General features: G+C 37.0%; 1 protein-coding gene across 2 annotated transcripts in view; it reads left to right on the plus strand.

The window, feature by feature from the left end:
* The window catches only part of zfhx3 (zinc finger homeobox 3), a 315,185-nt gene that overhangs the window by 106,739 nt on the left and 183,754 nt on the right, over positions 1 to 24,692 (plus strand). For both annotated transcript variants that reach the window (XM_015384203.1, XM_015384202.1), the window contains exon 2: positions 5,005 to 5,039. The gene's annotated coding sequence lies outside the window, so the exon portion shown is untranslated. The remainder of the gene's footprint in view (positions 1 to 5,004; positions 5,040 to 24,692) is intronic.

The following is a 24,692-nucleotide window of genomic DNA, read 5'->3' on the forward strand; positions in this document are numbered from 1 at the left end:
TAGCAAGGCAGCATAAATCAGGAGACACGGGCAACCTGGGAGAATATTGTGTAATAGTTATAGCAAAATGAAGTGGCATTGGGATCAATATCCCACTATATCTCACTCTGGCGTAATGGCACAGAAGGAAACTGGAGGCCAGGGGAGTCTGATCCCTCCACTCCACTATGGGCCTATAAATCTGCCTGACCTGCAGATTGCTTATTAAAGTACATACACAATCAACAGCAGCTATCCAAAATAGCAAACTTACTTACTGACCTAAAGTCAGGGGAATAGATGCCTTTACCTTGTTAAGGAGCAGAGGTTACAGATTGATTGGAATTGTCTCATTGTGCTGCACTGGTAGGTTTGGAGGTGTTGCATCATATAAAAACCCGAGATAACGTACTAATGTTATGAACTTGGCAAATATTGCCATTATGTTATTTTATTGTCTTTTGAGAGTGCGTCATGTCTATGTTTCTATTATGAGCAAGGTTCTTTTTTTCATGATATTAATAAGTTATGTAAATTATAATCCTGTATATTTTTCTAGCCAATTAAAGGCTGGATTGCCGAAAAAAGGAAAAAAAAAAACAACAAAAGACATGATACATTTAATAGAAATCTGACAAAACAAAGTAGACTGAGCAATTTAAAAAACGTATAAAGGGGTCATTACCTCATAAAAGTTTTGTATAAAAGTTTTGTCTATATAAACCTCATACTTGATCAAATGTTATGGTTGTTGTGTTGTAAATCTCTTTGAATAGGCAAACTGGCATGGTACTAAAAGTTGGTCTGGTTAGCTTAGGTTTATAATGAATAGAGAAGTATGCATCATGTTGTTGCAGTTGAACAGATGTTTAAATGCATTTACACTCTAAATAGACAGATATTTCTCATTTCCTGATGTTAAAACAGACAAAACCTTTGCTGTTGTAGAAAAGCCAGGATCATTAAAGTTAGTTTCCATTTCCTCCCGCTTAGTCCTTGTCAGGCTCTTGGCGGTGTCAGTGCCTATCTCCAGCAGCCTATGGCCGAGAGGTGGGGTACACCCTGGACAGGTCGTGAGTCTGTCGCCGGATAACACAGAGACACACGAAGACACACAGCAATGTGCACACACGTTCACACCTAAGGACAATGCAGAAAAGCCAATTGACCAAACAGTCATGTTTTTGGACTGTGGTAGGAAACCGGAGTACCCAGAGATGCAGAGGGAGAACATGTAAACTCTGGGCCAGGAATCAAACCCAGAACCTTCTTGCTGCAAGGCAACAATGCTATCCACTGTATCACAGTGCCGCACACTGAAGTTAGTTATATTTATGAAATACCAGAATTACTGTTTGAGGGACATTTCTAATACTTTTTCTACTTAAAGGAGACTAGAATTGCTTAATACTTGGTTACCTTAAAACTGTATGACATTGGTCAAACAGTTTGGATATACTTTCCAGTAGATTCAGCAGGGCTCAAAACAGCACCTTATACTTTTAATCTTAATTTGGTCATGTCACACCAGAACATGTTTATTTTTTGGGCAAACATCTTACATCTTAACATCTTTTTAAAGGACTGTTCTTTTTTACACTCATGTTTGGAAAGACAAAAGTATGCACCTTTTAGCATCTGTAGGATCTGATTCATTTAACCAGAGAGCGATCCAGACTTGTGGAGGTCGGCAGTTTTGTTTCTTGGCTGATTGTGTTAGCTGAAGAGTTGGAAGTAACTGTGTTACATAACAGAGTTAGAAATGTAATTACTTTTTTATTGAGCAAGTAATCTAACTAGTTAGTATTCATTATTAGTAACAACCGGAACTTAACCTGCAATCTAATGCTTCTCATCAGTCTCCATCAATCAATTCAAGATATATAGTGCAGAGATGAGCAGGGAACTGAGTTAGTTGGTTCAGAGCCACTGATTCAATGACAGCGTTACTAAGGAAAAGTTCTTGATGAATTCATGGGTTAAATTTGATTTGCTCTTTATGTTCCTGAACAAAGATTTAAAGGCTTACAAGCATGTAAGATTTAGAGAAGCCCTCACATCATCCCAACCCTGACTGACAGTTGGCTCCCCACGTGTTGCTCTTTAGTTTCTGTGGTATTCCCTTTTTTGTAAGTGCTCCCCCCATTTAATTCTATTGCAAAGTATGTTTTAGTACATTATATATATATATATATATATATTTTTTTTTTTTTCATAAACCAAAGATTATAACCTCTCTACATAATTAAATTGCAACTCACTTGTTCCATCACACACACCAAATGGTGCAGATCCTTATGTTATTTTCAGATGTACAATCTTTTAATGATTTACTTATATTCATAGTTTAACCTCTGATTTTATTTGACGTTCCAATAACAGAAAGTTATTAGAATTCTTCAGCACTTTAAATTATAAAAGTAACTGAACAGTTACTTTCACTTGTAAGTCCTTACTTTGATTGTGCATCAACTAAGTTACTAGCAGTTACTTTTTTGATGGGGTAACTACTATCTATAACTAGTTACTTTAATTACGAATGTGCCCAACATTAATATTTTAAGTCATACCACTGGTTAGCAGTGTACCTTAAAATACAACAGTTATACCTCCATGTCTTGTCAAAACCTATGTGCGACGAGTCTGGGGCCGCCCACATCTGATATATAGCTTTTTTTAATTTTTTATACACAAGCATGCCCATGCACACCTACCACAGGAGATTGGGTTCCAGTTGTTCAGATACACTTTAATACTAAATGCTAATATGCAGCTACAAATATATATACTACCCTAAATAATATTGTGTAAGTACCATACAGTAGCTTTAGTTTAGCCTTAGGTCTTTTTCTTTTTTTTTCTGAACTCCCTTTACGTCTCTGTGACTGTTGTCTTAACCTCCACCTCATTCTGGGAAATTCTCGCCTATTTTGCATACCCAAAATGGAAAAGCAAAAAAATTAGGAACTGTTAGCACAAATTAAATGTGTGATACATTATTTGAAAGCAAACAGTTTCTAAATTATGCATGAAAATTGGGTGAGTAAAGGCTGATTATACTTCTGCAACCGCACGCATCAAATTTCGCTTGGGTCTGGCCGCGAATTAGTTTTGATAGTATGCTTCTGCACCGTCAGTCTGGAATTTCTATGGACGCATAGCAGTTTCCCACCAAAGTGCAAGGGGGATCCTCGCGAGAAGTTTGGCGGATAGTCACGGGAACATCTTCGGTGGCTCTGGCGGGAGTGTTTATTTTCCAAAACAACATTTCTGAGGCATCATACAAGTGGTTGTAATTCCGAAACCTCCTTGATCAACCTTTCGTCGTGGTTATCCATTGTCTTTATTGCTCCTTGGTTTTTAAAAATTGTGCGCCCCGTCATTGAATCGATAAGGGTGACCAGACAGACAGCCGTAAATATCATAGCAAGGACCAATCAAAGCTGCTTTTTGTCTGCAAACTTCCTCTTCAGGTCTCTGCGGGTTTGCGATGTGTAGTCAGGATTTTTTTTTAGGTGCGCAACGACAGTTGCAGAGCTTCTGCATGGGGGGGGTGTTCACGCATGGAGACAGATTTGACAGTTGCAGAGGCTATGCGTCAGAAGTTAAAATTGACCTTAAAACACAGCCCAAGCTGCATCAGTTCAAACATGAATCAGCGTTGTTTTTTTTTATCGTTGAAAATAATAGGTCTTTTTTGAACAGCAGTAATAAAGACAAGCTTGCTTGTTGTAGCTGCTTTGTCATGTTTACATTTTGACATGCTGTTATATCTGTGTTAATTGTGCTTTGGTGCTCACTGTGTCCATCAAATGAACTTGATGGTTGAGTTGTGTAGAATGTAAGATTTCAAACAATTTCTAACATGTCTATATTGGTAAACATTTTACCCGTGTAATTTTCATGCATTCTGAATGATTTGTTGTAAACACTTTAAAACGGTCGCCAGTGACCCGGTGGGTTTTCAGAGGATATGATTTTACTCCCTAATTAATTTTCAATAAAGTTTTATATGCAAGTACCAAGCAGAATGCCAGCAGTCATAATGGACTGCTTGTGAAAGCAACACTATTGGGCTACCATCTAACTCTGGGACATATATTCCCAGAGCTTTATTGGCAAAACAGCACTCATACACACAAAAATAAATTTCTTAGTTGATGTAAAACTTTTATCTTATAATAATGGAAATTAAAGAATTTATTCTACAAAACTAAATCTCCCAAGATTATTATCTTTAGCAAAGTGGTATAAGGTTGCTAATCCTAACTGAACTAAAGCAGTAACATTTTAATCTCATTTAATTTCAGAAAATGAGAAACAAGTTATTGTATTTTATCTAATGTAAGTACATTAAAATAAATTTAGTTGCATTGGTATCTTTCTTACCATAATGGAAACAGAAAAGGATGCCACTGCATGTTGCAAATTTACAATAAACAGACTGTTTGATCACATCGTTTTGTCATGAGATGTTTCAGGACAATTATTTGAGGAGGAGAAGCCCATTTTGAACAAGTAAGGGACAATGTGTTGGACTGTCTGAAGTGCTGCAATAAAGTGGGCTAAAACGAGAATGCCGTTGGGGTATGAAAGAGTAGTTTTTGATTTACATTTAGATTTTCTCTGACAGAGTATATTTTTACACATTCTCTATGGGTTTTTTTGCATAATGTGTTTTTAGAGTGTCCTTTTATCAACCTAGGGTTATAAAATAACTTTATAAAAAAGAGTGCAGAACCTGAAGGCAAAAGGAAGTGCAAAATAACAATATAATGGGTGTCTGTGATATTCCAAATTATTCAGGTTTTATCGATTTACTTATATGATCTTGTTACAAGCTTAGCAATGCCCAGAGGCATAGGGATGTAGGCAAAAGGTTTTGAATTATAATTACAATAAAATAAAGAAACAACAAGAAACAATGATTTGCTTCTGCATTATCTGAGACACCCCCGCCACTAGATTAATTTATAAACTCCTAAAGACTTTGAACAGTAAAATACATGTCTTGTATTTTTACAGGACTATGAAGACTCATTTTCCGTCTTTCACTGTGGGTAAGTGATTCATCTATACGTCTTCAGTCAATAAAATCTTTTTGTTTTTCTTATGGAACATTTTATTTTTCGAACAGAGAGGGACAAGATATTTTGAGATAAGTGAAACAACATACAGTACCAGCAAAAAATTATGAATTTGAATTTTGAGTGAGGCTTTTAATTTAATTTCAATTCAGCTTATTTATATGTTACCAAATCACAGCATCAGCTGATTGCATTGAGTCATTGGCTTTGCTCCTCCTGGAAGAACATGTAATGACAGTAAATATTTGCTTGCATTGTGCCATTGACTCAATAGCTATCCATCACACTGAGCATCTATGCAGCGACAGAGATAGATATACTCCCTTAGAATCAGGTTCAGTGTGAGCAGCCTTTTGGCGAGACCAACGAGGGGTTCAAGGAGACAGAAACAGACATACAAATGGAATGTATAATCACTGATCTATGAATACCTGCTAGGTTAGAAAATATAACAGTAAACTAGCTTCTTTGGTGGCTCTATCTAGGAAATAAACAGTTTATTAGCTGTGTTATGAGTCGGTTCTAAATTGAAAAGGGATCAGAGAGCACATACAGTTAGTCACAATAACAGCTAAATCCACGGCTTTATGTAGTAGATAAACAGGACTAAACACAGAGAAATACGCCCAGCTCTATAATCTTTAATCAAAGGTTATAATGGCATCCGCCCTGGTGATATTTCCCTCCAAGATGGTGTCAAAATCAAAAAGAACTAACACAAATGAAGCTTCTTCGATGAGAAAAAGCAAACCTTTGGATCTTACCAATACTGCAGAATGGAATAATAGAGATAGAACCAGTAAAAGTGATTAAAATTGGTCCCTATGTCCTCCAGCAGCCTAATCCTATAACGGCATACAGTAACTATAGAGTTTTCTCAGGATAACCTGAGCCTCTCTAACTTAAGCTTTATTAAAAAGTTAAGTTTTAGCCCTAGTCTTAAAAGTAAACAGGATATTCTACTTTAACATATTTTAGAAACCACAAGTAAATCTGCAGAATGAGCGTGAAGTGCTCTGTAAGTAACAAGAAACAATCACATCTCTGATTTAAGATGGAGCTTATAGCTTTATATATGAGAAGGATGATTTTAAATTCTATTCTAAATTTAACAGGAGGCCAATGAAGTAGAAGAACTATTATTCCACTTTTTAATTTCGATGAGGATATTGGCTGTAGCACTTACTGATCAGCCATAGCTTCTTCACTACATTTTTTAGACTTTCTGATTACTAAACATTAAAAAAGTCCAGCCTTGAGGTTAATAATTCTTGGACTAGCTTCTCAGCATCACCGTTGGACAAAATACAGTTGTGCTTGAAAGTTTACATACCCTCCGATTAAAGAAAATAATAAATTCACACAACTCATTTAAATAACACAAAATTGATAAAAGTTATAATAAATAAATATATCAAATGATAATTTAGTAAAATAAAATACTGATTTTGATTTTTTGTTTAAAAATCATTATAAAAAACAAACTGTCTCTTACAAGTTAAAGTAACTTTCTCATGAACTGTGAACCAACACACCGATCAACAGGTGCAGAAGTCTTACTGAAAATTTCCTGAATATTATAGAAAACATCTGATTTTAGTAATTAACTGAACGTTATGCTCAACAAGCTTTTAGTTCAATAGTATTACAAGGCTTGTTTATTTGTTTTATATAAATCAATATATCAATTACCCAGGTCTTATACGTCATTAGGCCAGGCAAAGATTATTTGGTCAATCAGTGTTTTTTAATGTGTTGCACCTTGTGACAAACAGTAAACACAAAGGCAATTCATTTCTACTCCACAAATTAAGAGAACATTTCCTGGAAAGACTTCAGATAGAACTACATGTGATAGACAGAGGGAAAGAGCAAGAGAAAGCTGGAAAACTTTCAAGCAAAAATGCCCTTGTTAGAAAAAGGAACAGCAGTGATAATAATTGCTAAGTAAAATCAGTTTTATAGAATTCAAACCTAAACTGCTGAATAATGAAATATATTTTGACATAAGATCTGGTAAAAAAAATCTAATCTATCATTGTCCCTATTCAGCAGAAGTGGTTCAAGAGGCAGTACTTTGTAAATCTAATTCCTGGCTAATTGTCAAGACCCTCCAAATCCTGAGAGAAAATAATGTTTTATAAGACATTATTTCAAAAATATATATTTTCTTAATCCTGAATAAAAACCAAAAGATTTTTTTTAAATATTTACATCTAGTGATTTGAAGAAAAAAAGTTTTACTTATCAATAAAAAATGTATTTTGAATCTTATAAAGCATATAATTTTAGCAGGATATCCTCAAGGCTTAAGCCAACATTCACATGACTAGTACTTTTTATGTACAATACTTTCTTCACCCTGTTATAGCAGTAGTTTACATGATGTCCTGGAGATGGTGGTGATAAGATGGTGCACTGAGGGTGGTGTCTAAATGTTATCATGTGTTGCAGTAGTCCTACAAAACAATGAAAATATAATGCATTTAAGAAGAACCTCTTTAACTGTGTCAAGTATGTGTTAAGAAATCTGAACATAGAGCAATTTCATTATTTAATTTAACTGCAGTAATATGCACAAGTCAGAATGTAAAACCTACATGATAAACAGTCACAAACTAAGTTAAACAACTAGCTCCTTTGTACAATTATCTTAGAAATGATGAATCAACTTATGGGGATCAGACTTAAATTGGAACTTTATCATGGCATTTCTTTAAAGCGGCATTAGATGTTTTTGATGACACTGCCTATGGCCTCAACTTATGCTCGAGCTTATTCTCTTACTTACCTATTTTTTTTGTTTTTAACTTTTTTCAACACAAGTGGAGTTGCCATTGTTATTTGACATGAGCTGGATGCCGGTCACTTCAGAGTATCCAACTAGAATAGATGCTTGTTTGCTATGTTGGACCCATTTAAAATGGAATCACTTGATGTCACATCCTCCAAACAGCGCAGAAACTTCCAACCCGAAGTAAATTTAGGAAAAAAAGGCTCCAGACTTTTATAATATACGTATCTGCACTTAACTACTGAGATATCAGTCTGCTCATCAAACCATGTTTAGTCATAATAGGATAAAATAAAAGGCTATTTTAAAGATATTTTTAAGTATAAACATACTTAATGTCTCTTTAAATATATGACAAAAACAAAAGTAATATTTCCATGAAGTAATACTGACTGTAGGACTATCTAAATGTGTACTATTACCATAGCTTTATAAAAATAAACCCAATAAAATTTCTGTTAAAAAATGACAAATCAAATAAACATTTCTAAACTTTTTAAATTACTTTAACCAAATCCACTAAACTGCTTTAATAGTTAAATGTTTTATTTAAATGTCTTTAATAAATAAATGTTTGAGACTATCCATGTGGATTGATATACTGTATCAAGTGCATCAATTATTATTTCATGGATAAGTTCAGTACAAAACTAAATGTGGAGCATGTAAGGGATATGTGAACTTGACCTATCACAAGTCTTTTTCCTTATACGCATTCACATACAAGCATACAAACACACTCAACAGAGAGCCCTTCTCCTTGCTTTCACAGTCCATGACCTTGAACCTGTTGGATGTCATGGCAGTACTCTGGACAGGGATGATATTGACATCTTTCTCGAAGTAAAAGTTTCATTACAAGAACTTTTGAGATATTCCACCAGTCTGTGGTTGCCAATGTCCTCTTCTGCACCATGGTGTGCAGGGGGAGCAGCACATCCATGAAGGACACCTCCAGACTGGACAAACTAGTGAGGCGAACCGGCTCTGTGATTGGCAAGAAGCTGGACCCTTTGGGGACGGTGGTAGAGACAAGGAAACTTAGCAAACTGCTGGACATTATCAACAATGCCAGCCATCCTCCGAACACTGTATTCACCACTCAGAGGAGCCTGGCTAGTGAGAGATTGCTCCTCCCAAAATGCAGGACCAACAGACTGCTGAACTCCTTTATTCCTCAAGCCATCAAACTGTACAACTCTTCACTGGGGGGGAAGGAGGAGGTGATAGGAAGAGGGACAATGGTCAGCACCCCCCTCCTTGGACATCTTATGCAAAACATTACCTATTATCACTATTGTGCAATATTCTTCTCTCTCACTGTGCAATAAAACATGCCGACTGCTGTGTAGTCTGTATAATTTTCACTTATTTATATAGCCACTACAGTTCTGCAAGACAAGTGCAATAACCCAAGTCAACTACTATGCATTCTTCCTTTACCTATCTACTGTGCATATTCTGGGACATTACGACTTTTTCTCTTTTATGCTTTTTTGTACAATATACTCCTTTTATATTGTCTGTCGTAGGATAAATACATTTGACTCTAAGTCAAAGTCTGATCAGAAAATGCAGCACTGTGTAAATGCACTCAGACCAGACTGCCAATAAGCAACTTGGTCTAAGCAGCCCTGATAATTGGAAATCATATGTAAATCTGCAGCACACCTGACCTAGACAGACCAAAAGGTCTGCCTGTGGTCAGACACCATCGTGACCAGGGTCTGACCTATAATCGCCTCCTAAATGATTTGACAATAGAGAGACCTATTGATCTTGCCAGCCCCCTTTGGAAAAAGGGTCAAGAGCCTAATGTGTCATCTGGCTATTCTTAGTGTGGTTAGGTATGGTGTCACCAGTACTGAATGAGACACCTTTGTCTTTCCACAAGCAACAGTGTTTGTGCTGCTTTATAAGTAGATCAGGCTTCTGTTTCCATTCTTGGGGCAGAGAGGCTTCATACGTCAGATCCTACGTCACTTGCTTTGCTGCATTAGTAATGATTACAAAGAAGCTCTGTGTAAAAATTGAAAAAATAACACATTAGCAGTCATGTGGCAGGCTCAGGAAATTGCTTCTTTTTTTCTTTAACACAGCACAAATTGCTTAAAGTAAAATGTATGCCTACAAGCTCTGGTTACCCGTGCTATTAAACATGCTGCTTTTAAAGATATAGAAAAAAAGAAAAGAAAACCTGCATACTCCCTCTCAGAGCTTTCCCTGCTGCCCCTGGGTGGCTCCTCTGTGTTCACAGAGAAATGCTTTGCCAGCTCCCACATCTGGCCAGACAGAGAAAACATGAAGAGATTCTCTAGCTGACCACTAGTCTTCCAATCTTGCATAATAAACCATCCCTTTCTCTTTATTTTCTCTCTCTCTGGCTTTCCTGGATTCTTTTGGAGTGACTGCTGGTGGAGCAACATCTGGAATGAGCAGCAGTTTTCTTTCCTTGTGTTTTTTGGGGGGAGATTTAGGCCCCCGATAATCCGTCTCCCTCCTCATTAAAGGGGCTGAATAAACACAGGCCTCTTCCAGTTGTTCCTATGAATTTCCTTACCGGGCGTCAGGAGACCAAAGTGGGGGCTACTGGATCAAAGCTGCTGGCAGCCCAGTGTGTGCAAAGAGTGAGAGTGTGTTCCGGGGTTGGGCCCATTACCTCTCTGCCTGGGAACCCTGGAGACTCCTAGGTCACTGGCTGTCAGCTCTTTGGCCCAAAACTCAGCAAAGAGAAGAAAGACTATAGGAGAGAGGGAAAAAAATGTAAAGAGTTGCCAATTGGAGATACGCAGATGCTGCAAGCTTTAAAAAAACTGAGAGCAAATTAGGTGATACAATGCAGAGAATATTGTAGGAAACACATTTTCAGTTATGTTGGATAAACATTCCTAATGTTTTTAAACAAACGCTCAGTGCTAATGTCTACCAGGTTAGATTTCAGTCTTGGAGGCTTAACATAGGGTCTTGTGTGTACTTGCGTTTCCTCGGCATGTTTCACTGATGATTGATGATTGGAATCTGGAGAGTTCAGAAATCTGGTCAAACTTTTTGTGTCAATCAAGTCATTCATGAGTAGTTTTGTGATTTTTGAGTTTGCTCTGTTCCTCTGCAGGAGGTCATTCTTTCGTTGTTTCCCAGAAGTTGATGATTTACTAGAATTTCAAACCAAAAGGCTTCTCGCATTTTCATCAGCGTCAAATAGGATTTATAAGCTTTTATTTTTTCTATATGGAGTAAGGTCTGGAGTAGAAGACCCAAGTTAGCACAGACCAACCCAACCATTTGAATATTTACTTGATTTTTCCAAAAAGAAACTAAACTTTTTGGAAAAATCAAATAAATATTCAAATAGTTAGGTTTTTTGTAAAAATGTGTTAAACACCATCAAATAACATGGTGTTGTATGGAAGCCGGACACATCTCTTGTTAGACATAACTTTTTTGACAAAATCAACAGCCTTCTCGATTATTTTTCCAATCCATCTCAAAAAAATGTAACAAAAGAAACTTTCAGTTTGTTCTTTAACATTTGAGATTTACCTGCACCTATGTGCTGTGGACTGATTGAACCAAGACCGGTGATGGGAGTAACGCCGTTGAAAGTAACGCCGTTAGTAACGCCGTTACCTTTTTTTTAGTAACGAGTAATCTAACTAATTACTTTTACTGTAACTATAACACAGTTACCATTGCAGACACCCCGTTACTGGACGTTACTCAGGTCGCACAATGAACCTTCTTTTCATGATAGGACTCATGCGCGCCTTGTCATGAGAGCGGGGAGGATGAGAATGGCTGATGTATAGTGAGATTATGTCTGTCAGTTGGGTAGGTGGGTGTTTCCGCTGGCGGGTGTTAACGTACAGCACACACAGGGAGATGGAGAGTGAGGAGGACTCCAGCAGCAAAACAGCGTTTTCCAGATGGAAATACCGGTGTTACGTCCAGCTGCGTTTCCCCACCAGATACGGTTTCCCCTGCATCTCCGCACAGCGCAGGCGGCACGATTCACCGCGCAAGCGACTGGAAAGCGATGGATGTTGCAGTATCTATAACAACCCAAACACACAGGATTTCAGAAATAGACATCCCGAGTATTAATTTCATACACTCACCAGATCTGAACGCCCTGTTAAAAAACTTCACACCCATAAGTAGAGGTAATGCAGCCTGATGATATTTACACCGCATCAGATAGCGTTCCCCCCATGTAAAGCAGGGGGAACGCTGTCATGTACGTTGAGTTGCAATAAATGCAAAACTCTCTGCAGGTTCTTGTCTTTGTCATCCACTCTATTCAGCTGGCTTTTGAAACACACGGTGCAAAGGTGGGGGCCGGGTGGTGAGGGTTACGGGGGCGAGAAACGCAAAAGTAACGCAATAGTTACTTTTACTAGTAAATAGTTACTTTTATTGTGGAGTAACTCAGTTACTAACTCAGTTATTTTGTGGGAGAAGTAACTAGTAACTATAACTAATTACTTTTTCAAAGTAACGTGCCCAACACTGACCAAGACAGAGCTTTACTAATAATGGATACTGTGAAATAAGGTGGAAGATCTGTGATGTTGTGAGTCTATTTCTCTACTGAAGGCCCTGGAAATCCTGTTAGATTGCATCACTGTAATACATGATCTTGGAATAAAATACAGACTATCAATAAAACTAACATGACTTGGCAGTGGGTATCTTAGCAGGATTAAGATCCAGATCCAGAATTCCTTGTAAAATCAACACACATTGGTTCTTTGCGTGAAAAGAATGAACCTGTGTGACAATGGTGAAAAATGCGTCTCTGTCCCGAAAGGATTGGGACATCTTCTCACCCTCTGCACAGCAGGAGCCAATATGCAGGCACTGTAGTGAGTGTGACGGGGAAAAGGTTTGGAGGATGCACATTTCGCTTTAAACCATCCAATGTAGAGATTATGTTAAAGAATGGTAAAAGATCTTTCCTTCCTTTATATGAAATTTTGTCTTCATTAAATGAATGCATTCAGGTTAAGGTTGTGAAAGAAAATTAAAGAACTCCTTTTTTATTAGCCCTCTAACATTCTGAAACACATGGTGAAATTTTATGGCTGCCTCACAGATGCAGTGACCCCAGAGTGGCATTCATTTTCTAATTCCCTAACACCCTGGAAAACCAACTTATTGGTTTGCTTCAAAAGATTGCAGCAGAGGCAATTAAAGAAAAACCAAAAAGCTAAGAAATAGTAGCAGGGTAACCAACATACGAAAAAGCTGATGCCTTGCACTGCAATTGTTACTCACTCACACAGAAATATGATAAAATTGATCAAATTGCATCCCCCATGCTCCAAAGGTAAAAAAAAAAAGCCTAGTATTAAATGGTCAATGTAATTAACTTGCTTGGCCACTAGCTGCGTGAGAGGAGCAGCTGCGGCTGGAAAGAGCGTTTGTGTTGGTATATGTGCACTCTGCGTGTATGTGTACAAATGGCCCTGTGGTCGTCATCAGGCCCCCATCAGCCCCTCCATTAGTTACTGAGCTCTGGGTCTGTGTTGCTGCCCACCTGAACTGAATACAGATTAGGATAGAAGCATGGACTGCAAGCCCAATGAACACAAACATGCACGTGAGCTCTTACCAAAGACAGCATTACCATATTATCTGCTTTGACACTCCATGACATATTTTGAAACACAGGCTCGCAATTAAAACTAAGACAGAACTGTTGCATCGTGGGCTTAAATTAACCGCAAGACTATTCAACTGCTTCCGTATATTTCCTCTGGCTGACACAAAACATCTGTCACTGAACAAACACCGAAGCTTCTTGAGACCACTTTATCTGACACGAGCACATCATAGCTTACACATTGTGAAATAATGTCACACACAGCAAAGTACACACGGCGGCAGCCATGCACAAAGGCAAACATGCTGCATGTCTAACGTTTTCTTCTGGAGTCGCAGGCTTACACACTCGTGACAAGAAATCCGCTGGCGGTCATTATGCCAGGCCGAGCTAACCAAGGGATGCTCCACTAACAGACAATGTTTTCATGTCCTCTGCTCCTGCTATAAACAGATGTTTTTGACTCTTCAGGTGCAGCCTAACCCCCCACCCCCCCACAAAAAAAAACAACACAATTTTGTTTTGCATAATGTGAAAATACACTTTAAGCATTGATCTTATGTCTTTTCTTTTGCAGATCCATATGTGTTAAGATGAAAAAGAAGTGGCCGTTAAAATTAAGATCAAGGTTAGAGATCAATGTTCTGTCTTATAGCAGGACCTGTAGGGCATGGGGACAGAGGGAAAGAGAGGGACTGTCTGATGGCTTCTGTGCGTCTGTGTGGCAGTGCAATGGGACTCTTGGGAGACCCAGGTCAGGAGCCCTCGCCTCCAGCACCCCCCACCCCCTACATTACTGTGCCATTTAAAGCCACCCAGCATCTATTTCCTCCAATAAAAACTAATAACCTTTTCTGTCGGAAATCACGGCCGCTCTTGAGCGCTGGAGCAGAGGCCTGGCTGGATGGCCTGTAATTGCGGCCCAGTAGTTTCCCTTTGGTTTATTTTTTGCACTGTTTTGGATTTGATTTTTTTTCCCCCCTGTCATCTTGGTGCTCGGTTCTTTGCGGCTGATTGCCTGCACAGCTCACCCCACACTCAGTAATCAGACGGGAGCTAGAGAGGGGGCAAAACAGCAACTCAAGGACCTTTTATAATTGGGAGGGATTTGGATGGGCAGAAGGACTTTACATTTGGTGACAGAAATGGTTGTGATGGTGACCGCACATGGCAAAGCCCCCTCTACAGTCCAGTCATTGTGAGGTGGCTATGAATAGTCTGCACATGCTATTCTCTTGTTCTACAACTGTTATTTTGCCACTCAGACTGACATATTTAGTAAGTGACTAAAACAATCCATCCTCCCAATCTTTTAAATATTTTCACAAATCTTCACCAGTGGTTGAATGATTCTCCATCAATCATTTATGTTCATGTTTATGAAGAGGTTTTTATTTAGTTTAATCTATTTCTTTAAAAAAATTAGGTTCAGGTGTGGGTTAAATATTTAACAGTTTGTGGAAGTGAATATTAAAGTGTTTTTTGTTGATGCATCTTTCCATACCAATGGTAGGATCCATTCTTGGAGTAGAATCTTTGGAAAAGCTGCAATATGATTTTAAATCTGACTTTAGCATATATTTATATAAATTATTTCACCTATAACTCATATTTTTCACATAGAAAAATAACTTCCCAACGTAAATCCCACATGATCAGAACAGGACAGTTGTGGACCCCATAAAAAAGTTAATAAGAATTATTTCTAAAACACAAAAACAGTCTGAGGTACATGAAAAAAAGTGTTTTTAAATCCACAGAAAATCATCATATTCAATATTTAATAGGTTGATAAAATATTGTAAACCTTCTCATAGTTAAGAATTGATAATAAAATAAACCATCATCCATGTTGGTTAATTGTGCAGGTGGTTGCTAATTGCTGTACTTTTACTGCATTAAAGGTATTATGGAGGATTTTCGTGAATTTTTTTGAATAACTTAAAATAAAGAATGCACATTTAAAGTTGCTGTTCTTATAACTCATACAAAATTACTTTGACCGAGCGTCCACCCTAACCCGTAAATCCCTCAATCACTGTATAGAGTGGGGACTATATAGTGGACTTTATAGCGAACTCAGTTAACTGATCGTTCGGAGAAATGATCACAGCTTTTTGCTCCCCGTTGGTAACATATCTCCTCCACCACCGCACAGTGCCTGCTCCATCTTCGATATTACAGTAGATGGTGCAGGCCATCTAATGTGACAGTAAATCCCATAATTCTTTGTAAATAAATCTTTGCGAGAAGGGCTCTCCTCACAAAGCATTCCTGGATATATCTGCCTCTTCTTAGGCCTTCCTTTTCTTCTCATACACTTCGTAGACACTTTTTCTCTTAAGTGAAAAGGTAAGGTGAAAACTGATAGAAACATGAACTATAAAACTTACACCTATAATTGTAACAAAAAAGTTTTCGTATACCAGAGCGTGTACAAATTAAAACTAATTTCTCCCTCCACCAGCTGTGTTTATCGGTGATAAAATTTCCCAATAATACAAGATGCTTGTATTGTTCTGTTGCAAGGTGTGGAGTTTTAGGGTGGAATGAAATTAAATGCTTTAATTTGTTCCTTTTCTTCTTTACTTTTTTTGTTCTATAAAATATAAAAACATCACTCTCATTTTGCAGGTATAGTGAAGTTATATATAACAGTTTTCAGAAACAAAGAAGATTTTACTTTTTGCCATTGATATTCAAATAGTTCAATGCGAGAATCTCCTCAAGCGGAGTGAAGGTCAGTGGGTTCATGAAGATTTGGTGCACAAAGAAAAGCTAAGTTGTCAAAGAAAAATAAAATTCTCACTTCTTAAAACTACTTTGATTTTAATTATTTAAAAAATATATATTTCAGTGGACTTTTGCTGTATATTATCCAAATACGGTTACAAACGTCTGCAGTTTCAGAGCTTTCTCTTTGGGCATATCAATACCTACTTATAAGGCTACATGGTGTTTGTGCAGTAGAGATGTTTGGCGAAAGAATCCACAGAGAAAGTTTTTTTTTGCTACTGACAATAAAACAATATTTAGCTAGCGTAAAAGAGAAGCCTTCATTTTTTTTTCCCACAATGTCCGGTACAGTGCGGGCAAATCCCTGCTGTGTAAAAGGGCAGAAATGCTCTTCCATGTTCATTTCCTCCCTTGATCTTGTAAAGCAAGGTATTTCTTGGAATTTAAGAAGTGCTGCAGCCTAAGAATTTGAAACACAGATGTGAATGGCTTCTTTGTTATTTGTCCACTACAGCATGTGGTCAAATGAGTTAGATTTGTAGCTGGATATTTCTTCACTTAAAGCCCTAAACTTGACAAGAAACTTAGAGAAATTCAATTTGTGAGTTAAACATTGTAATGATAGATCAATAGTAATTATGGAGCCTTCATGGCTGACAAAAGACAGCACTGTGTATATAAACTGTTGCTTGTGACCCTTTTGAACGCTGTTATGAATGTAAGTATATATGCTCCTGCCAGATTGGTTTAATTAGAATTAAAAGTGTAACATAGATGCGTATATTTCAGGTGCATGAAGCCTAACACTGCAGTGGTGTTATTTGTTGTTTTTTTTTACATGGAAATGTTCTTTTCGTATTTTCTAACTTAGTCCTCCATGCAAAGAAAGTATTAACAATTGCACTTAGGGGAGCCTAGAGAGTTTAACTCAGAAATGTATAATAATTAAAGATATATCCTATCTATTTAAAAGAGGCACTATGATGTGGCATTTAAGGTTTTCTTACCACTACAACCTGATGTGCGAAGGTGTTGTAGGTAATGCTAAAATAAAATAAAAAATACTAATTTCACAAGGACAAGCTTTTCACTTTCAAAACGGCTGCTGTGTTATAAAGCAGCATTGTTTCATTCCTTCATCCCATCATTGAGTGCTTTTAATCAGACTAACCGGTTTTATTTTTAATGCATTAAAGTCCTCCCACCTGAAAAAAACTTTTTAGAAAATACCTACTTTAGCATGTGTTTCAGTTACTAACTTTTTCAGCTTTGCTGCAGTTACTTTCAGAGAGCATTTCTAAAACAAAAGAAAGCCATATTAAATAAATGCTTTTTGAGCTTTCCATATTTATCTCAATAAATCCCAAATAAAACATGTTCAACAAAATAGAAATCTTTACGGGTTTTCTAAAATCGAAAACAAAAAAAAGAAATCTATCATTTGTTTACAGAAGAAACCATCTGTTTTCACTGACTATATGTTTTATAAATATTTTCATCCATCCATCCATTTTCCGTCACACTTATCCCATGCAGGGTCACCAGCTATCTACTGTTGCCAGTCCATTGCAGATACATATGTTTATAAAGAATGTAATGCAGTTTTAGTCCTAATACCTTACAGTTAAGTTAGTACTATAATAACTTGTTTAATAAGCCCCTATGATGTTAGGTACAACATTTAATTTTTCATTTCAATTAATAAAGTTTAAGTATTTTTAAATATTTGAATTGATATTGAAACTGTAGCAATTTGATCCTTTTTGAAAATGAACGTTCTTCCTAATATTAGTGCCATCAAATGCAGCTTGTAATCTAGCTTGCTTAAAACAGTCAGGTTACGTAGATTTTCTTTGATACAATCTTTTTTCATTTTTTTTTTTTCAATAGCAGACTGAGGTGACTCAGCTGATGGTAGAACCCTTGTCCGCTTTGTTGTTGTCTATCTCATATCATAGGTTTAAGCACAGAGAAGTCTGTCATGCAACAGTTGGGGTTCCTAACCCTTGGACTTTCCATGAACTCTGTTAAAGGTTATGTTGAGCACAGGTAAAGAGGTTCAAGTTTTCACATTAACCACTTTCACTAAATATAAAGCTGGTCAACTTTATTGAAACATTTACCTAAATAAAATGAAATCCATTTTTTTTTAACTAGAAATATTGGATAGTCCAATCTCTTTCCTACACAGTTCTCTTTTCAGCCCAGCCCAAAGGTTTTCTAAAAAAAAAAAAGCTGGTTGTGGTGACTAACATGGAAACAAAGGAGCGTTGGTCTTGTGTCTGATTACGTTTTTCTGTGTTTATTTGCTGAAAAGTCTCAATCATTAACTAGTTGAAATACGTGGCATATTTAAGGTTTTCTTGTATAGATTACTGCTCTCTTAAACTGTGACAATATTTGGCCTACTTCTTAAAGCTGCACACGGTAACAATGATCTCAGTCTCATTGAAAGACAAACTGACCCACAGCATCACAGAGCATCTGCCATACTTTACAGTTATCATGAGGGGGTGCTCCTCTTTATTTTATGATTGTTGCCAGACCAAGCTAGAGCTACCAAAAAGCTTAAATTTGGTCTTATTCATTATGGTTCCAGTTGATGTCCCATTAGAGTTTAACATGAGTGATCATAAGGCCTAAATGCTTGTTATGAATCATCATTCATTGTTCACCAAGATTGCTTGTTGTTTAGCAAACAAAGTTCACTTTTGTTTTCTACAATTTCTCTCTTATTTTACTGAGAATAATGCTGACATCACTTCATCATTTTTAAGACTGAACATGCCTCTTCAATTACCGATGCCTGTTCAATTAAAATAAATTAATAACAGACATTTTTCATGAGTGGTAGTATCACTGGGAATTGGGTGCAGCAACAATTAGACATTTAATGTGTAATTACCTTTAATACTTTAACTGATTACAAAAAAAAAATAATAATAAATAATAAAAAATTGTTGCTGGGTATGTTAGAGAGGAAAACAAATAACTGTATCACAAACTTTTAACACCATATCTGAGATGCAAAACCTTGGCTCTGAATAAACATAACATGTGATCCAGATAAGTAAAAGGTCTGCTTTGCCCAATAAATGGACCTTTTCCGCTTGTTTTTCTTTGCTTTGTTCTCTCTTTGTATTCCTGTTTTTGTGTTATGCACTACCACTGTATGTTTGTGTGCACACTTCCTTAATTGCATTAAGAGGATGACGTACTTTCTTACTCTGTTTAAGCTCACTTTAATTGCCTCTGAATGGTGCTCTGGGGAAGCAGGGACTGATGGTACAATGTGGACATGCAATTAGCTAGCTTTCATAAGATGCTCCAGGGAAAAAGAGAGGGTTTTAGTTCATGGAGGAATTTCACACACAAGGCAGAAAATGCTATTTTGTGTTACTGATGTGGCGGCATCTTGATGGAATGACATTTCATTCATTAAAAAATGAGAATTATAGAAGAGGCAAAAAGGAAAAACCATTCAAAAAGAAAAGGAAGAGAAAATGAGCTGAAATACACCAGCTTGTCTAAAAGGTTAGTGGATTTGGAAAAAAAATCAAGAAAGAGAAGGGGATGTAGGCGGGAATGATCAAACAAAACATAAAAAAAAAGATAGATATATGCTAAATTTTGCCTCAGTAAAATAATGAATCATTAAAACAGATTGAAGCACATTTTATATCATTCAGACTGTGTTTGATAAAAAAGTTCATAAGATGTTGACAATATTTTACCAGCTGAAGATTAAAATAGTCATGGAGCTGCAAGATATGTAATAATTTTGAAATTACATGCATTTTTCATTAAAAAATACAAAAGCAATAAAGAATTTTATATTATGTGTAAATACAAAATAATCATGTGATCAATTTGTGAACCATATGATTTATCTGGTTCAAAATTCTCCTAAATGTAATTTTTCTGTACACAAAATCATAAAACATAGGTTACCTTGAATCCTCTTTGCTCAACAAAAAAAATCACAAACTGCTCCCACAATCCAATCACAAAATGGAAAAACTTCACCCAAAGAAATCTAAAATGCAGAAACTATAACCCTATATAGTTATTTCTTTAACTCTTACTAAACATAGAAGTACTGATTCTAGTCTCACTGGCCATGCCGAGGCTGATTCTCGACATCTGTATGATCAAGAGATCACATACATAAAACCTATCTGATAACATGAAGGGGGCTACACAATCTGAAAAAAGCTACACATGATGTCCCAATCTCAAGGTATTAAATATTCCGAAGTAAATTTTAATCCTCTGAAAATATGTGTCCATACAGTAGATTGCAGATTGTATTTTTAAAAGACAGAGCTGAATTCAAACCTGTCATAAAATCAGTACACCTGAAAAATATATTTTAAGACAAAAATACACAAAGCTAAATCCCTTTTTTCCCTATTTTTTACTATAACTGTTACACCCACACATTATAGTTTCATATCATATCAGGCAAAAATTAATAACATGGTAAATAATTTTTTCATTGAATTTTTAAATCTTCTGTTTATGTTCCTTTATCTAAATTTTGACAAGCTTTACTGTGCATTTTTCATATACAAGCCTTAAATAAATGGCATTTAAAATACAATACGACATGAACTGAGATAATGGCATTGTTGTGACGCAGATCAGATACTTTTAATACCAGATAATGTAATAGGTACCTGAAGCAGCACCACTGTCTCTTTTCTTTTGCTCCTGTAGTCATTTTCTATGCCATTCTCCACACACCCCACCCCCTTTTTATTTCATTTTTCTATATCTCCCCTCCACACCCCTACCCCACTCTAATACCCCTTCCCCCTGTCTTGGACAATCCTTCCCTGCCTATTGCTGTCTTACTGTTCTTCCTCTCTCTCTCTCTCTGTCTGTCTGTCTAATTCCAGCTCCTTTCTCCATGTCCCTCCCTCCACTCTTCTTCATTTAATAGTGGACCTCGGAGCGGTTGCCATGTCGACCAGCCGGTATATTACTATGGCAACCACTCCGAGCAAGACAAGGCTGCTGATTAGGGAGAGATGTCTAGTGTTGCCTGGCCAGTGGAGGGTGGGGGGTATGGGGTGAAAAGGGGGGAAACTGTGCTGGGGGGTGTCAGAGAAGGTGGCGATGGGGGTTTATTATAGACCTGATCATTGTGTGTATGTGTGTATTCGTTGAAGAGTGTGTGTTGTAGATGTGTGTTTCCCTAAAATAGAGATAGAAGCTGCGTCAATTTCTAGTAAGTAAAGAAAAATGTTTTTTGCAGGTATATCATGGCTGCCTCACTGCAAACAATCATCATATTTGCTTTTTGTTCTAATTTTTCTAGATTATACAAAGGCATAATTATGATTTAAAATAAAATTTGACAAGAAATGCAATTTATGGAAATATTAAAATAATCTCAGCTTGACTTTAGGCTCCAGACATAAACTGGCTAAACCAAAGTAACATCCCTGCTCTGGTTGTATTTGGGCAGATTCCCGCCTAGTGTTATGAAATATGAGGGATGCAGCAGGGAGGGCTTTTTAAGAGCTGCACCTCCAAGAACACTAATGAACACTGTAGAAGATGCCTCAGACCTCCCAGATCTATAAGAGAAACTAATTACAAGATCCAATTAAAGACAGAGAGAAAGAAGAAGGGGATTGGTAGAAAAGAAGGAGGGGTAGAAGATGACGAGGGTCCCTCTTTACCATTGACCAAGCCAAGCTGTCAGCTCATTCAAGACAGTAATTATTGCTTATTTATTATTCATCCTTGATCTGAATAAGAGCATGACATTTCTGATAACAATAAGGGCAGAAAAAAGGCAGTACAAATTAGTGATTCACTAATTGGTGTATTCAGAGATTAAAGGAGTGGAAAAATGTTGTTATTTAGGTATTAATGACACTGAGACTAGTCTTAAGAGAATAGTGAAGTACCTTGCTTGAAATGGGTCTGAGGGTTTTCCTCACAAAATCTCCCACCATGAACATAATCCTCAAGGAAAACAGAAATCCCCTCTCCCCTTGCATGCATCAGCATCTCAGAACAAAGCTGTTTTCTATAGTGACTCAACCTTGCTAGTCTGAGTGGAGGAATCTTGTAAAATACGGACATCATTTTTGAATAATCTAGGTGATAACTTAGAAAGGCTGTCTTATTTTTTTAGCCATTTAATTATAATTTTGTTTACATATTTATGTTATAAATATTTCTGAAGTTATAAATTTTTGTTCTCATTTGTCCTCCCCTTGAATTTTTAACTGACACTTGTTTTACATCAATAATTGTTTATATTGTTTTAATTGTGTAAATTAAGTGTTAAGGAGTCCTCTTCCTTAATTTGAACTTCCAGACCATCTACTGTATTTGCGTTCACACTCCGGGCCTCTTTAGCTATGACACAGGTGAACAACGTCACATAATCATGAAGTGGATAAGGCATTACACTCATCACAAATTATAGATGACTTTTACTATGTGGCAGCCTGGGGGACTGAGGTTCAGCTTAAGCAATTGTCATATGGGTATGCCGATTCTCTATCCCATCCCTGTTTAAAAAAGCTTCAATAACTCACTATAAAACTGTTTACTGGCTACCCGGCTTACATCTGGAATCTGTATTTAGCCTTTTCTTCTGTTTCCACTGTGCATAAGGATTTTCTTTAAGATCAAATAATATGGGTCTCAGGACTGTATCACAAAATGAAGGACAATTTAACCTGATTTAAGGAACAACTTCTGTAATTCAAGGTTGGTCAAAGTATAGCTCATATAGGACATTGAACAATCACAATTCAAAGGGAAAAGGTAATATCTATTACACATTCTTGATATCTATTATCTATCTATTATATATTCTTAAACATTATGCAAAATACTGTTTCAGTTAATTTGCTGTCCAGAAACTGAAAATATAAATGTTTTTACAGGGATTTTATGGTAGATCAGTAGTAAAATATAACCGTAAGTTATAGGAAATGATGCCGTGGAACATGCATCTACAATTTTTTGGAATGTACTAATTTCTTTGCAGTTACATACATTACTGCAGTCATCCCAGACGCTCTAATGGAGCTTTAGAACACTAAACTCTAGATTCCAGTGGTCAAAAACACCATGAGTCATAAAAATCAAGTCTTCACTACATTGATTATTTCCTTGCTTCATTTTTAACTATAATGCTTTTGTCCTTGACTTTCTTAAAAACTTTTTTTAAATGTTGTTAGTTGAATAAAGTAGCCACAGATCAAGCTGTCTAAATGAATAGTCAAAAAAATTTGCAAAACAAATTGGTCAATGACATATTCAGAGAAACTTTATTATTTTTATTTTATGAGGAAAGTTGTAAAAATGTAGTATATTCCTAGAGTGATTTACAAAAATGTTCACACACTTCATATTTTTGTATATTTGCATATTGTGCACATTTTGACATTCCAACCTCAAACTTAAAATTATGTGACAGACTACCCGATAAATATAGAATAGAAATACACATACATGCACTGTGTCCTATGCATTGTTCTGGTCCTCCCCTCAGTTGGACGTGCCTAGAACACCTCCCATGGGGCATTTAAAGCAGATGTCTGAGCACATCAGCTGACAGCTTTCAATGTGGAGGAGAAGCGGCATAATCAAAATCTTATGACCATAGTTGAGGGAGGGTAGGTACACCAACCAGTAATTTGTGAGTTTTGCATTTTGGCTCAGATCTATCCTCACCACAGTAGACCAGTGCTGCATCTGCATTATAACAGCAACCACATCATCTGTCTGTCGATCTCCCGCTCCATTCTCCACTCACTGGCGAACACTTGAACTACTTCTCCCCCACTTGAGACTGGGAACACTTTTCTGACCTTGCCTACTGTTTTAGGTCAAGAACCCTGGACCAGATATGTAAGAGTTGATTCTCATCCTGGCCACTACACACTTGGGTTTGAGCTGCACTAAACACATGCCTTAGATCTTGGAAGGCTGCAGTCTGTAGAACCACATCATCCTCAAAACAAAAGGACAAATTCAACTGGTCCCTAAACCAGAATCCTTTTGGCCCTTGGCTGTACCTAGACAAACCTGTCCATATAGGTTATGAACAGGACCGATCAAAGAGCGAGATCTCTTGGAGTCCATCATGCACCAGAAACAGGTTGGATTTAATGCTGGCACAACAAATGAAACCCCTGCTCCATTTGTTTAGCGACCCTATGGCCCCAAATAAAGGGCCTCCGAGGCTTTACTCCTGGGATGCCCCCCACTAGTCACCATAAGGGACACCGTCCCCAACCACCATGCAGTGTTGAAGAGGCATGTCAAACACGACAGCCCAAGAACATCTAGAGGTAATCAGGGGCGGATTTCATCCACCCATGAAGCCTTGCCGCAATGGTGAGTTTAGCCTTAGAGATGAACAACTCTGGATCCAAGCAACCAGAGCAGGAATCATATATATATATGTGTGTATATATATATATATATATATATATATATATATATATATATATATATA

Source organism: Cyprinodon variegatus, unplaced genomic scaffold, assembly GCF_000732505.1.
Source record: "Cyprinodon variegatus isolate N-32 unplaced genomic scaffold, C_variegatus-1.0 Scaffold307, whole genome shotgun sequence".
In the NCBI taxonomy this organism is placed as follows: Eukaryota; Metazoa; Chordata; class Actinopteri; order Cyprinodontiformes; family Cyprinodontidae; genus Cyprinodon; species Cyprinodon variegatus.